At 42.9% G+C, this 13,492-nt stretch overlaps 11 non-coding genes across 11 annotated transcripts; all 11 read right to left on the reverse strand.

The window, feature by feature from the left end:
* Window positions 1-3,778: 3,778 nt before the first annotated feature.
* On the reverse strand, window positions 3,779-3,861 carry trnal-cag (transfer RNA leucine (anticodon CAG)). Its single transcript has one exon. It is a non-coding gene; the product is annotated as a tRNA-Leu (tRNA).
* Window positions 3,862-6,025: 2,164 nt separating this feature from the next.
* Window positions 6,026-6,108, reverse strand: trnal-cag (transfer RNA leucine (anticodon CAG)). The gene has a single exon. It is a non-coding gene; the product is annotated as a tRNA-Leu (tRNA).
* Window positions 6,109-7,767: 1,659 nt separating this feature from the next.
* trnaq-cug (transfer RNA glutamine (anticodon CUG)) lies at window positions 7,768-7,839 on the reverse strand. Its single transcript has one exon. It is a non-coding gene; the product is annotated as a tRNA-Gln (tRNA).
* Window positions 7,840-8,892: 1,053 nt separating this feature from the next.
* Window positions 8,893-8,964, reverse strand: trnaq-cug (transfer RNA glutamine (anticodon CUG)). Its single transcript has one exon. It is a non-coding gene; the product is annotated as a tRNA-Gln (tRNA).
* Window positions 8,965-9,399: 435 nt separating this feature from the next.
* Window positions 9,400-9,482, reverse strand: trnal-cag (transfer RNA leucine (anticodon CAG)). Its single transcript has one exon. It is a non-coding gene; the product is annotated as a tRNA-Leu (tRNA).
* A 537-nt stretch (window positions 9,483-10,019) lies between these two features.
* trnaq-cug (transfer RNA glutamine (anticodon CUG)) lies at window positions 10,020-10,091 on the reverse strand. Its single transcript has one exon. It is a non-coding gene; the product is annotated as a tRNA-Gln (tRNA).
* A 434-nt stretch (window positions 10,092-10,525) lies between these two features.
* Window positions 10,526-10,608, reverse strand: trnal-cag (transfer RNA leucine (anticodon CAG)). The gene has a single exon. It is a non-coding gene; the product is annotated as a tRNA-Leu (tRNA).
* Window positions 10,609-11,140: 532 nt separating this feature from the next.
* On the reverse strand, window positions 11,141-11,212 carry trnaq-cug (transfer RNA glutamine (anticodon CUG)). The gene has a single exon. It is a non-coding gene; the product is annotated as a tRNA-Gln (tRNA).
* A 434-nt stretch (window positions 11,213-11,646) lies between these two features.
* Window positions 11,647-11,729, reverse strand: trnal-cag (transfer RNA leucine (anticodon CAG)). The gene has a single exon. It is a non-coding gene; the product is annotated as a tRNA-Leu (tRNA).
* Window positions 11,730-12,777: 1,048 nt separating this feature from the next.
* Window positions 12,778-12,860, reverse strand: trnal-cag (transfer RNA leucine (anticodon CAG)). The gene has a single exon. It is a non-coding gene; the product is annotated as a tRNA-Leu (tRNA).
* Window positions 12,861-13,407: 547 nt separating this feature from the next.
* On the reverse strand, window positions 13,408-13,479 carry trnaq-cug (transfer RNA glutamine (anticodon CUG)). The gene has a single exon. It is a non-coding gene; the product is annotated as a tRNA-Gln (tRNA).
* Window positions 13,480-13,492: the final 13 nt, after the last annotated feature.

The following is a 13,492-nucleotide window of genomic DNA, read 5'->3' on the forward strand; positions in this document are numbered from 1 at the left end:
CACAGTTTTGGTAGACAGTTTCTTATTTGGCATCCGCTAGTACGTTATCTGTGCAGGGAATAGGACATCGAAGGCATACAACGTTACCAATGACAAAGAAGCTAACAAGACACAGAAACCGTTTCAGGCTAACTTCAGAATTTTAGTAAGATCAGCAGAGGATTTGGGAAATGACAAGTAAAGAAATTGTTTTGAGAGACTTCCTACAAACAATGAATCCAGCAAAATATAGGCCAACTGTTTACAAACACATGGTCAGATTACATTGGTTGATAATGTAGAGGCTTACAAATGCTGCTGTTGCAGTAGTCGTGCAGTATTTTGTCAAATGCCTGCTCCTTGACATACAAAGCATTGCTAAGCTTTCTTTCACAATATCATGTTACAGTCAACGCAACCAGTGAAAAACAGTTGCTGTCAGAAGTGGGATTCTAACCCACGCCTCCAGTGGAGACTGCGACCTGAACGCAGCGCCTTGGACCGCTCGGCCATCCTGACTGAAAAAAACCTAAATTTGCTTTGTTTTGCCATCTAATGAGCCTTTAAGTGCATTAATATGTTCCGCAAACACGACGTCTTGAATCAGTATTCATTGCCGTTGACCCCACTAACACAGCCCCTTGTGTTTTTTTAACACACAAATGGTTGGACACAGCCCCCATCTGAGGTCGGAAAGCTGTGGGTCGATGGGGTTTCCAAAGCTGGTCGACCATCCAACAGCCACCTCTGATGGAGTATACCTCTGATGACGAACACTTTAGACTCTAACGGCAAGAACCTGAGTTGAAATCTCAGTCAAACTTCTTGTTTTATGGTGATTACAAGACACAATACAAAGTGTGCATCCATGATTAAAGTGGAAACCATTTTGCTCCCTGTCAATAGTACTTCATTCTTAGATCACTCCGGTGAAGGTCAAGACACTCCTCTCCGGTCTCACTTGTACCTGAAGCAAGATGGCCTCACCAGTCCAACTTTTGCTGAGATGTGGAAAGGTTGCATTTTTTGACCTTTACTCTAGCTTAAAATCAGGTTCCACTGAGATTTGAACTCAGATCACTGGATTCAGAGTCCAGAGTGCTAACCATTACACCATGGAACTTCTACGCCCTCAAAAAATACACAGTTTTGGTAGACAGTTTCTTATTTGGCATCCGCTAGTACGTTATCTGTGCAGGGAATAGGACATCGAAGGCATACAACGTTACCAATGACAAAGAAGCTAACAAGACACAGAAACCGTTTCAGGCTAACTTCAGAATTTTAGTAAGATCAGCAGAGGATTTGGGAAATGACAAGTAAAGAAATTGTTTTGAGAGACTTCCTACAAACAATGAATCCAGCAAAATATAGGCCAACTGTTTACAAACACATGGTCAGATTACATTGGTTGATAATGTAGAGGCTTACAAATGCTGCTGTTGCAGTAGTCGTGCAGTATTTTGTCAAATGCCTGCTCCTTGACATACAAAGCATTGCTAAGCTTTCTTTCACAATATCATGTTACAGTCAACGCAACCAGTGAAAAACAGTTGCTGTCAGAAGTGGGATTCTAACCCACGCCTCCAGTGGAGACTGCGACCTGAACGCAGCGCCTTGGACCGCTCGGCCATCCTGACTGAAAAAAACCTAAATTTGCTTTGTTTTGCCATCTAATGAGCCTTTAAGTGCATTAATATGTTCCGCAAACACGACGTCTTGAATCAGTATTCATTGCCGTTGACCCCACTAACACAGCCCCTTGTGTTTTTTTAACACACAAATGGTTGGACACAGCCCCCATCTGAGGTCGGAAAGCTGTGGGTCGATGGGGTTTCCAAAGCTGGTCGACCATCCAACAGCCACCTCTGATGGAGTATACCTCTGATGACGAACACTTTAGACTCTAACGGCAAGAACCTGAGTTGAAATCTCAGTCAAACTTCTTGTTTTATGGTGATTACAAGACACAATACAAAGTGTGCATCCATGATTAAAGTGGAAACCATTTTGCTCCCTGTCAATAGTACTTCATTCTTAGATCACTCCGGTGAAGGTCAAGACACTCCTCTCCGGTCTCACTTGTACCTGAAGCAAGATGGCCTCACCAGTCCAACTTTTGCTGAGATGTGGAAAGGTTGCATTTTTTGACCTTTACTCTAGCTTAAAATCAGGTTCCACTGAGATTTGAACTCAGATCACTGGATTCAGAGTCCAGAGTGCTAACCATTACACCATGGAACTTCTACGCCCTCAAAAAATACACAGTTTTGGTAGACAGTTTCTTATTTGGCATCCGCTAGTACGTTATCTGTGCAGGGAATAGGACATCGAAGGCATACAACGTTACCAATGACAAAGAAGCTAACAAGACACAGAAACCGTTTCAGGCTAACTTCAGAATTTTAGTAAGATCAGCAGAGGATTTGGGAAATGACAAGTAAAGAAATTGTTTTGAGAGACTTTCTACAAACAATGAATCCAGCAAAATATAGGCCAACTGTTTACAAACACATGGTCAGATTACATTGGTTGATAATGTAGAGGCTTACAAATGCTGCTGTTGCAGTAGTCGTGCGGTATTTTGTCAAATGCCTGCTCCTTGACATACAAAGCATTGCTAAGCTTTCTTTCACAATATCATGTTACAGTCAACGCAACCAGTGAAAAACAGTTGCTGTCAGAAGTGGGATTCTAACCCACGCCTCCAGTGGAGACTGCGACCTGAACGCAGCGCCTTGGACCGCTCGGCCATCCTGACTGAAAAAAACCTAAATTTGCTTTGTTTTGCCATCTAATGAGCCTTTAAGTGCATTAATATGTTCCGCAAACACGACGTCTTGAATCAGTATTCATTGCCGTTGACCCCACTAACACAGCCCCTTGTGTTTTTTTAACACACAAATGGTTGGACACAGCCCCCATCTGAGGTCGGAAAGCTGTGGGTCGATGGGGTTTCCAAAGCTGGTCGACCATCCAACAGCCACCTCTGATGGAGTATACCTCTGATGACGAACACTTTAGACTCTAACGGCAAGAACCTGAGTTGAAATCTCAGTCAAACTTCTTGTTTTATGGTGATTACAAGACACAATACAAAGTGTGCATCCATGATTAAAGTGGAAACCATTTTGCTCCCTGTCAATAGTACTTCATTCTTAGATCACTCCGGTGAAGGTCAAGACACTCCTCTCCGGTCTCACTTGTACCTGAAGCAAGATGGCCTCACCAGTCCAACTTTTGCTGAGATGTGGAAAGGTTGCATTTTTTGACCTTTACTCTAGCTTAAAATCAGGTTCCACTGAGATTTGAACTCAGATCACTGGATTCAGAGTCCAGAGTGCTAACCATTACACCATGGAACTTCTACGCCCTCAAAAAATACACAGTTTTGGTAGACAGTTTCTTATTTGGCATCCGCTAGTACGTTATCTGTGCAGGGAATAGGACATCGAAGGCATACAACGTTACCAATGACAAAGAAGCTAACAAGACACAGAAACCGTTTCAGGCTAACTTCAGAATTTTAGTAAGATCAGCAGAGGATTTGGGAAATGACAAGTAAAGAAATTGTTTTGAGAGACTTTCTACAAACAATGAATCCAGCAAAATATAGGCCAACTGTTTACAAACACATGGTCAGATTACATTGGTTGATAATGTAGAGGCTTACAAATGCTGCTGTTGCAGTAGTCGTGCGGTATTTTGTCAAATGCCTGCTCCTTGACATACAAAGCATTGCTAAGCTTTCTTTCACAATATCATGTTACAGTCAACGCAACCAGTGAAAAACAATTGCTGTCAGAAGTGGGATTCGAACCCACGCCTCCAGTGGAGACTGCGACCTGAACGCAGCGCCTTGGACCGCTCGGCCATCCTGACTGAAAAAAACCTAAATTTGCTTTGTTTTGCCATCTAATGAGCCTTTAAGTGCATTAATATGTTCCGCAAACACGACGTCTTGAATCAGTATTCATTGCCGTTGACCCCACTAACACAGCCCCTTGTGTTTTTTTAACACACAAATGGTTGGACACAGCCCCCATCTGACGTCGGAAAGCTGTGGGTCGATGGGGTTTCCAAAGCTGGTCGACCATCCAACAGCCACCTCTGATGGAGTATACGGGTCCCTTGATGACGAACACTTTAGACTCTAACGGCAAGAACCTGAGTTGAAATCTCAGTCAAACTTCTTTTTTTATGGTGATTACAAGACACAATACAAAGTGTGCATCCATGATTAAAGTGGAAACCATTTTGCTCCCTGTCAATAGTACTTCATTCTTAGATCACTCCGGTGAAGGTCAAGACACTCCTCTCCGGTCTCACTTGTACCTGAAGCAAGATGGCCTCACCAGTCCAACTTTTGCTGAGATGTGGAAAGGTTGCATTTTTTGACCTTTACTCTAGCTTAAAATCAGGTTCCACTGAGATTTGAACTCAGATCACTGGATTCAGAGCCCAGAGTGCTAACCATTACACCATGGAACCTCTACGCCCTCAAAAAATACACAGTTTTGGTAGACAGTTTCTTATTTGGCATCCGCTAGTACGTTATCTGTGCAGGGAATAGGACATCGAAGGCATACAACGTTACCAATGACAAAGAAGCTAACAAGACACAGAAACCGTTTCAGGCTAACTTCAGAATTTTAGTAAGATCAGCAGAGGATTTGGGAAATGACAAGTAAAGAAATTGTTTTGAGAGACTTCCTACAAACAATGAATCCAGCAAAATATAGGCCAACTGTTTACAAACACATGGTCAGATTACATTGGTTGATAATGTAGAGGCTTACAAATGCTGCTGTTGCAGTAGTCGTGCAGTATTTTGTCAAATGCCTGCTCCTTGACATACAAAGCATTGCTAAGCTTTCTTTCACAATATCATGTTACAGTCAACGCAACCAGTGAAAAACAGTTGCTGTCAGAAGTGGGATTCTAACCCACGCCTCCAGTGGAGACTGCGACCTGAACGCAGCGCCTTGGACCGCTCGGCCATCCTGACTGAAAAAAACCTAAATTTGCTTTGTTTTGCCATCTAATGAGCCTTTAAGTGCATTAATATGTTCCGCAAACACGACGTCTTGAATCAGTATTCATTGCCGTTGACCCCACTAACACAGCCCCTTGTGTTTTTTTAACACACAAATGGTTGGACACAGCCCCCATCTGAGGTCGGAAAGCTGTGGGTCGATGGGGTTTCCAAAGCTGGTCGACCATCCAACAGCCACCTCTGATGGAGTATACCTCTGATGACGAACACTTTAGACTCTAACGGCAAGAACCTGAGTTGAAATCTCAGTCAAACTTCTTGTTTTATGGTGATTACAAGACACAATACAAAGTGTGCATCCATGATTAAAGTGGAAACCATTTTGCTCCCTGTCAATAGTACTTCATTCTTAGATCACTCCGGTGAAGGTCAAGACACTCCTCTCCGGTCTCACTTGTACCTGAAGCAAGATGGCCTCACCAGTCCAACTTTTGCTGAGATGTGGAAAGGTTGCATTTTTTGACCTTTACTCTAGCTTAAAATCAGGTTCCACTGAGATTTGAACTCAGATCACTGGATTCAGAGTCCAGAGTGCTAACCATTACACCATGGAACTTCTACGCCCTCAAAAAATACACAGTTTTGGTAGACAGTTTCTTATTTGGCATCCGCTAGTACGTTATCTGTGCAGGGAATAGGACATCGAAGGCATACAACGTTACCAATGACAAAGAAGCTAACAAGACACAGAAACCGTTTCAGGCTAACTTCAGAATTTTAGTAAGATCAGCAGAGGATTTGGGAAATGACAAGTAAAGAAATTGTTTTGAGAGACTTTCTACAAACAATGAATCCAGCAAAATATAGGCCAACTGTTTACAAACACATGGTCAGATTACATTGGTTGATAATGTAGAGGCTTACAAATGCTGCTGTTGCAGTAGTCGTGCGGTATTTTGTCAAATGCCTGCTCCTTGACATACAAAGCATTGCTAAGCTTTCTTTCACAATATCATGTTACAGTCAACGCAACCAGTGAAAAACAATTGCTGTCAGAAGTGGGATTCGAACCCACGCCTCCAGTGGAGACTGCGACCTGAACGCAGCGCCTTGGACCGCTCGGCCATCCTGACTGAAAAAAACCTAAATTTGCTTTGTTTTGCCATCTAATGAGCCTTTAAGTGCATTAATATGTTCCGCAAACACGACGTCTTGAATCAGTATTCATTGCCGTTGACCCCACTAACACAGCCCCTTGTGTTTTTTTAACACACAAATGGTTGGACACAGCCCCCATCTGACGTCGGAAAGCTGTGGGTCGATGGGGTTTCCAAAGCTGGTCGACCATCCAACAGCCACCTCTGATGGAGTATACCTCTGATGACGAACACTTTAGACTCTAACGGCAAGAACCTGAGTTGAAATCTCAGTCAAACTTCTTGTTTTATGGTGATTACAAGACACAATACAAAGTGTGCATCCATGATTAAAGTGGAAACCATTTTGCTCCCTGTCAATAGTACTTCATTCTTAGATCACTCCGGTGAAGGTCAAGACACTCCTCTCCGGTCTCACTTGTACCTGAAGCAAGATGGCCTCACCAGTCCAACTTTTGCTGAGATGTGGAAAGGTTGCATTTTTTGACCTTTACTCTAGCTTAAAATCAGGTTCCACTGAGATTTGAAATCATATCACAGGATTCAGAGTCCAGAGTGCTAACCATTACACCATGGAACCTCTACACCCTCACAAAAATACACAGTTTTGGTAGACAGTTTCTTATTTGGCATCCGCTAGTACGTTATCTGTGCAGGGAATAGGACATTGAAGGCATACAACGTTACCAATGACAAAGAAGCTAACAAGACACAGAAACCATTTCAGGCTAACTTCAGAATTTTAGTAAGATCAGCAGAGGATTTGGGAAATGACAAGTAAAGAAATTGTTTTGAGAGACTTCCTACAAACAATGAATCCAGCAAAATATGGGCCAACTGTTTAAAAACACATGGTCAGATTACATTGGTTGATAATGTAGAGGCTTACAAATGCTGCTGTTGCAGTAGTCGTGCAGTATTTTGTCAAATGCCTGCTCCTTGACATACAAAGCATTGCTAAGCTTTCTTTCACAATATCATGTTACAGTCAACGCAACCAGTGAAAAACAATTGCTGTCAGAAGTGGGATTCGAACCCACGCCTCCAGCGAAGACTGCGACCTGAACGCAGCGCCTTGGACCGCTCGGCCATCCTGACTGAAAAAAACCTAAATTTGCTTTGTTTTGCCATCTAATGAGCCTTTAAGTGCATTAATATGTTCCGCAAACACGACGTCTTGAATCAGTATTCATTGCCGTTGACCCCACTAACACAGCCCCTTGTGTTTTTTTAACACACAAATGGTTGGACACAGCCCCCATCTGACGTCGGAAAGCTGTGGGTCGATGGGGTTTCCAAAGCTGGTCGACCATCCAACAGCCACCTCTGATGGAGTATACGGGTCCCTTGATGACGAACACTTTAGACTCTAACGGCAAGAACCTGAGTTGAAATCTCAGTCAAACTTCTTTTTTTATGGTGATTACAAGACACAATACAAAGTGTGCATCCATGATTAAAGTGGAAACCATTTTGCTCCCTGTCAATAGTACTTCATTCTTAGATCACTCCGGTGAAGGTCAAGACACTCCTCTCCGGTCTCACTTGTACCTGAAGCAAGATGGCCTCACCAGTCCAACTTTTGCTGAGATGTGGAAAGGTTGCATTTTTTGACCTTTACTCTAGCTTAAAATCAGGTTCCACTGAGATTTGAACTCAGATCACTGGATTCAGAGTCCAGAGTGCTAACCATTACACCATGGAACCTCTACGCCCTCAAAAAATACACAGTTTTGGTAGACAGTTTCTTATTTGGCATCCGCTAGTACGTTATCTGTGCAGGGAATAAGACATCGAAGGCATACAACGTTACCAATGACAAAGAAGCTAACAAGACACAGAAACCGTTTCAGGCTAACTTCAGAATTTTAGTAAGATCAGCAGAGGATTTGGGAAATGACAAGTAAAGAAATTGTTTTGAGAGACTTCCTACAAACAATGAATCCAGCAAAATATAGGCCAACTGTTTACAAACACATGGTCAGATTACATTGGTTGATAATGTAGAGGCTTACAAATGCTGCTGTTGCAGTAGTCGTGCAGTATTTTGTCAAATGCCTGCTCCTTGACATACAAAGCATTGCTAAGCTTTCTTTCACAATATCATGTTACAGTCAACGCAACCAGTGAAAAACAATTGCTGCCAGAAGTGGGATTCTAACCCACGCCTCCAGCGGAGACTGCGACCTGAACGCAGCGCCTTGGACCGCTCGGCCATCCTGACTGACAAAAACCTAAATTTGCTTTGTTTTGCCATCTAATGAGCCTTTAATTAAGTGCATTAATATGTTCCGCAAACACGCCGTCTTGAATCAGTATTCATTGCCGTTGACCCCACTAACACAGCCCCTTGTGTTTTTTTAACACACAAATGGTTGGACACAGCCCCCATCTGAGGTCGGAAAGCTGTGGGTCGATGGGGTTTCCAAAGCTGGTCGACCATCCAACAGCCACCTCTGATGGAGTATACCTCTGATGACGAACACTTTAGACTCTAACGGCAAGAACCTGAGTTGAAATCTCAGTCAAACTTCTTGTTTTATGGTGATTACAAGACACAATACAAAGTGTGCATCCATGATTAAAGTGGAAACCATTTTGCTCCCTGTCAATAGTACTTCATTCTTAGATCACTCCGGTGAAGGTCAAGACACTCCTCTCCGGTCTCACTTGTACCTGAAGCAAGATGGCCTCACCAGTCCAACTTTTGCTGAGATGTGGAAAGGTTGCATTTTTTGACCTTTACTCTAGCTTAAAATCAGGTTCCACTGAGATTTGAACTCAGATCACTGGATTCAGAGTCCAGAGTGCTAACCATTACACCATGGAACCTCTACACCCTCACAAAAATACACAGTTTTGGTAGACAGTTTCTTATTTGGCATCCGCTAGTACGTTATCTGTGCAGGGAATAGGACATCGAAGGCATACAACGTTACCAATGACAAAGAAGCTAACAAGACACAGAAACCGTTTCAGGCTAACTTCAGAATTTTAGTAAGATCAGCAGAGGATTTGGGAAATGACAAGTAAAGAAATTGTTTTGAGAGACTTCCTACAAACAATGAATCCAGCAAAATGTAGGCCAACTGTTTACAAACACATGGTTAGATTACATTGGTTGATAATGTAGAGGCTTACAAATGCTGCTGTTGCAGTAGTCGTGCAGTATTTTGTCAAATGCCTGCTCCTTGACATACAAAGCATTGCTAAGCTTTCTTTCACAATATCATGTTACAGTCAACGCAACCAGTGAAAAACAATTGCTGTCAGAAGTGGGATTCGAACCCACGCCTCCAGTGGAGACTGCGACCTGAACGCAGCGCCTTGGACCGCTCGGCCATCCTGACTGAAAAAAACCTAAATTTGCTTTGTTTTGCCATCTAATGAGCCTTTAAGTGCATTAATATGTTCCGCAAACACGACGTCTTGAATCAGTATTCATTGCCGTTGACCCCACTAACACAGCCCCTTGTGTTTTTTTAACACACAAATGGTTGGACACAGCCCCCATCTGACGTCGGAAAGCTGTGGGTCGATGGGGTTTCCAAAGCTGGTCGACCATCCAACAGCCACCTCTGATGGAGTATACGGGTCCCTTGATGACGAACACTTTAGACTCTAACGGCAAGAACCTGAGTTGAAATCTCAGTCAAACTTCTTGTTTTATGGTGATTACAAGACACAATACAAAGTGTGCATCCATGATTAAAGTGGAAACCATTTTGCTCCCTGTCAATAGTACTTCATTCTTAGATCACTCCGGTGAATGTCAAGACACTCCTCTCCGGTCTCACTTGTACCTGAAGCAAGATGGCCTCACCAGTCCAACTTTTGCTGAGATGTGGAAAGGTTGCATTTTTTGACCTTTACTCTAGCTTAAAATCAGGTTCCACTGAGATTTGAACTCAGATCACTGGATTCAGAGTCCAGAGTGCTAACCATTACACCATGGAACCTCTACGCCCTCAAAAAATACACAGTTTTGGTAGACCGTTTCTTATTTGGCATCCGCTAGTACGTTATCTGTGCAGGGAATAGGACATCGAAGGCATACAACGTTACCAATGACAAAGAAGCTAACAAGACACAGAAACCGTTTCAGGCTAACTTCAGAATTTTAGTAAGATCAGCAGAGGATTTGGGAAATGACAAGTAAAGAAATTGTTTTGAGAGACTTTCTACAAACAATGAATCCAGCAAAATATAGGCCAACTGTTTACAAACACATGGTCAGATTACATTGGTTGATAATGTAGAGGCTTACAAATGCTGCTGTTGCAGTAGTCGTGCAGTATTTTGTCAAATGCCTGCTCCTTGACATACAAAGCATTGCTAAGCTTTCTTTCACAATATCATGTTACAGTCAACGCAACCAGTGAAAAACAATTGCTGTCAGAAGTGGGATTCGAACCCACGCCTCCAGTGGAGACTGCGACCTGAACGCAGCGCCTTGGACCGCTCGGCCATCCTGACTGAAAAAAACCTAAATTTGCTTTGTTTTGCCATCTAATGAGCCTTTAAGTGCATTAATATGTTCCGCAAACACGCCGTCTTGAATCAGTATTCATTGCCGTTGACCCCACTAACACAGCCCCTTGTGTTTTTTTAACACACAAATGGTTGGACACAGCCCCCATCTGAGGTCGGAAAGCTGTGGGTCGATGGGGTTTCCAAAGCTGGTCGACCATCCAACAGCCACCTCTGATGGAGTATACCTCTGATGACGAACACTTTAGACTCTAACGGCAAGAACCTGAGTTGAAATCTCAGTCAAACTTCTTTTTTTATGGTTATTACAAGACACAATACAAAGTGTGCATCCATGATTTAAGTGGAAACCATTTTGCTCCCTGTCAATAGTACTTCATTCTTAGATCACTCCGGTGAAGGTCAAGACACTCCTCTCCGGTCTCACTTGTACCTGAAGCAAGATGGCCTCACCAGTCCAACTTTTGCTGAGATGTGGAAAGGTTGCATTTTTTGACCTTTACTCTAGCTTAAAATCAGGTTCCACTGAGATTTGAACTCAGATCACTGGATTCAGAGTCCAGAGTGCTAACCATTACACCATGGAACCTCTACACCCTCAAAAAATACACAGTTTTGGTAGACAGTTTCTTATTTGGCATCCGCTAGTACGTTATCTGTGCAGGGAATAGGACATCGAAGGCATACAACGTTACCAATGACAAAGAAGCTAACAAGACACAGAAACCGTTTCAGGCTAACTTCAGAATTTTAGTAAGATCAGCAGAGGATTTGGGAAATGACAAGTAAAGAAATTGTTTTGAGAGACTTTCTACAAACAATGAATCCAGCAAAATATAGGCCAACTGTTTACAAACACATGGTCAGATTACATTGGTTGATAATGTAGAGGCTTACAAATGCTGCTGTTGCAGTAGTCGTGCAGTATTTTGTCAAATGCCTGCTCCTTGACATACAAAGCATTGCTAAGCTTTCTTTCACAATATCATGTTACAGTCAACGCAACCAGTGAAAAACAATTGCTGTCAGAAGTGGGATTCGAACCCACGCCTCCAGTGGAGACTGCGACCTGAACGCAGCGCCTTGGACCGCTCGGCCATCCTGACTGAAAAAAACCTAAATTTGCTTTGTTTTGCCATCTAATGAGCCTTTAAGTGCATTAATATGTTCCGCAAACACGCCGTCTTGAATCAGTATTCATTGCCGTTGACCCCACTAACACAGCCCCTTGTGTTTTTTTAACACACAAATGGTTGGACACAGCCCCCATCTGAGGTCGGAAAGCTGTGGGTCGATGGGGTTTCCAAAGCTGGTCGACCATCCAACAGCCACCTCTGATGGAGTATACCTCTGATGACGAACACTTTAGACTCTAACGGCAAGAACCTGAGTTGAAATCTCAGTCAAACTTCTTTTTTTATGGTTATTACAAGACACAATACAAAGTGTGCATCCATGATTTAAGTGGAAACCATTTTGCTCCCTGTCAATAGTACTTCATTCTTAGATCACTCCGGTGAAGGTCAAGACACTCCTCTCCGGTCTCACTTGTACCTGAAGCAAGATGGCCTCACCAGTCCAACTTTTGCTGAGATGTGGAAAGGTTGCATTTTTTGACCTTTTTTGACCTTTACTCTAGCTTAAAATCAGGTTCCACTGAGATTTGAACTCAGATCACTGGATTCAGAGTCTAGAGTGCTAACCATTACACCATGGAACCTCTACGCCCTCAAAAAATACACAGTTTTGGTAGACAGTTTCTTATTTGGCATCCGCTAGTACGTTATCTGTGCAGGGAATAGGACATCGAAGGCATACAACGTTACCAATGACAAAGAAGCTAACAAGACACAGAAACCGTTTCAGGCTAACTTCAGAATTTTAGTAAGATCAGCAGAGGATTTGGGAAATGACAAGTAAAGAAATTGTTTTGAGAGACTTCCTACAAACAATGAATCCAGCAAAATATAGGCCAACTGTTTACAAACACATGGTTAGATTACATTGGTTGATAATGTAGAGGTTTACAAATGCTGCTGTTGCAGTTGTCGTGCAGTATTTTGTCAAATGCCTGCTCCTTGACATACAAAGCATTGCTAAGCTTTCTTTCACAATATCATGTTACAGTCAACGCAACCAGTGAAAAACAATTGCTGTCAGAAGTGGGATTCGAACCCACGCCTCCAGTGGAGACTGCGACCTGAACGCAGCGCCTTGGACCGCTCGGCCATCCTGACTGAAAGAAACCTAAATTTGCTTTGTTTTGCCATCTAATGAGCCTTTAAGTGCATTAATATGTTCCGCAAACACGACGTCTTGAATCAGTATTCATTGCCGTTGACCCCACTAACACAGCCCCTTGTGTTTTTTTAACACACAAATGGTTGGACACAGCCCCCATCTGACGTCGGAAAGCTGTGGGTCGATGGGGTTTCCAAAGCTGGTCGACCATCCAACAACCACCTCTGATGGAGTATACGGGTCCCTTGATGACGAACACTTTAGACTCTAACGGCAAGAACCTGAGTTGAAATCTCAGTCAAACTTCTTTTTTTATGGTTATTACAAGACACAATACAAAGTGTGCATCCATGATTTAAGTGGAAACCATTTTGCTCCCTGTCAATAGTACTTCATTCTTAGATCACTCCGGTGAAGGTCAAGACACTCCTCTCCGGTCTCACTTGTACCTGAAGCAAGATGGCCACACCAGTCCAACTTTTGCTGAGATGTGGAAAGGTTGCATTTTTTGACCTTTTTTGACCTTTACTCTAGCTTAAAATCAGGTTCCACTGAGATTTGAACTCAGATCACTGGATTCAGAGTCCAGAGTGCTAACCATTACACCATGGAACCTCTACGCCCTCAA

Source organism: Anarhichas minor, unplaced genomic scaffold (assembly GCF_050575085.1).
Source record: "Anarhichas minor isolate MPS153535 unplaced genomic scaffold, ASM5057508v1 ptg000025l, whole genome shotgun sequence".
NCBI classification, from domain to species: domain Eukaryota; kingdom Metazoa; phylum Chordata; class Actinopteri; order Perciformes; family Anarhichadidae; genus Anarhichas; species Anarhichas minor.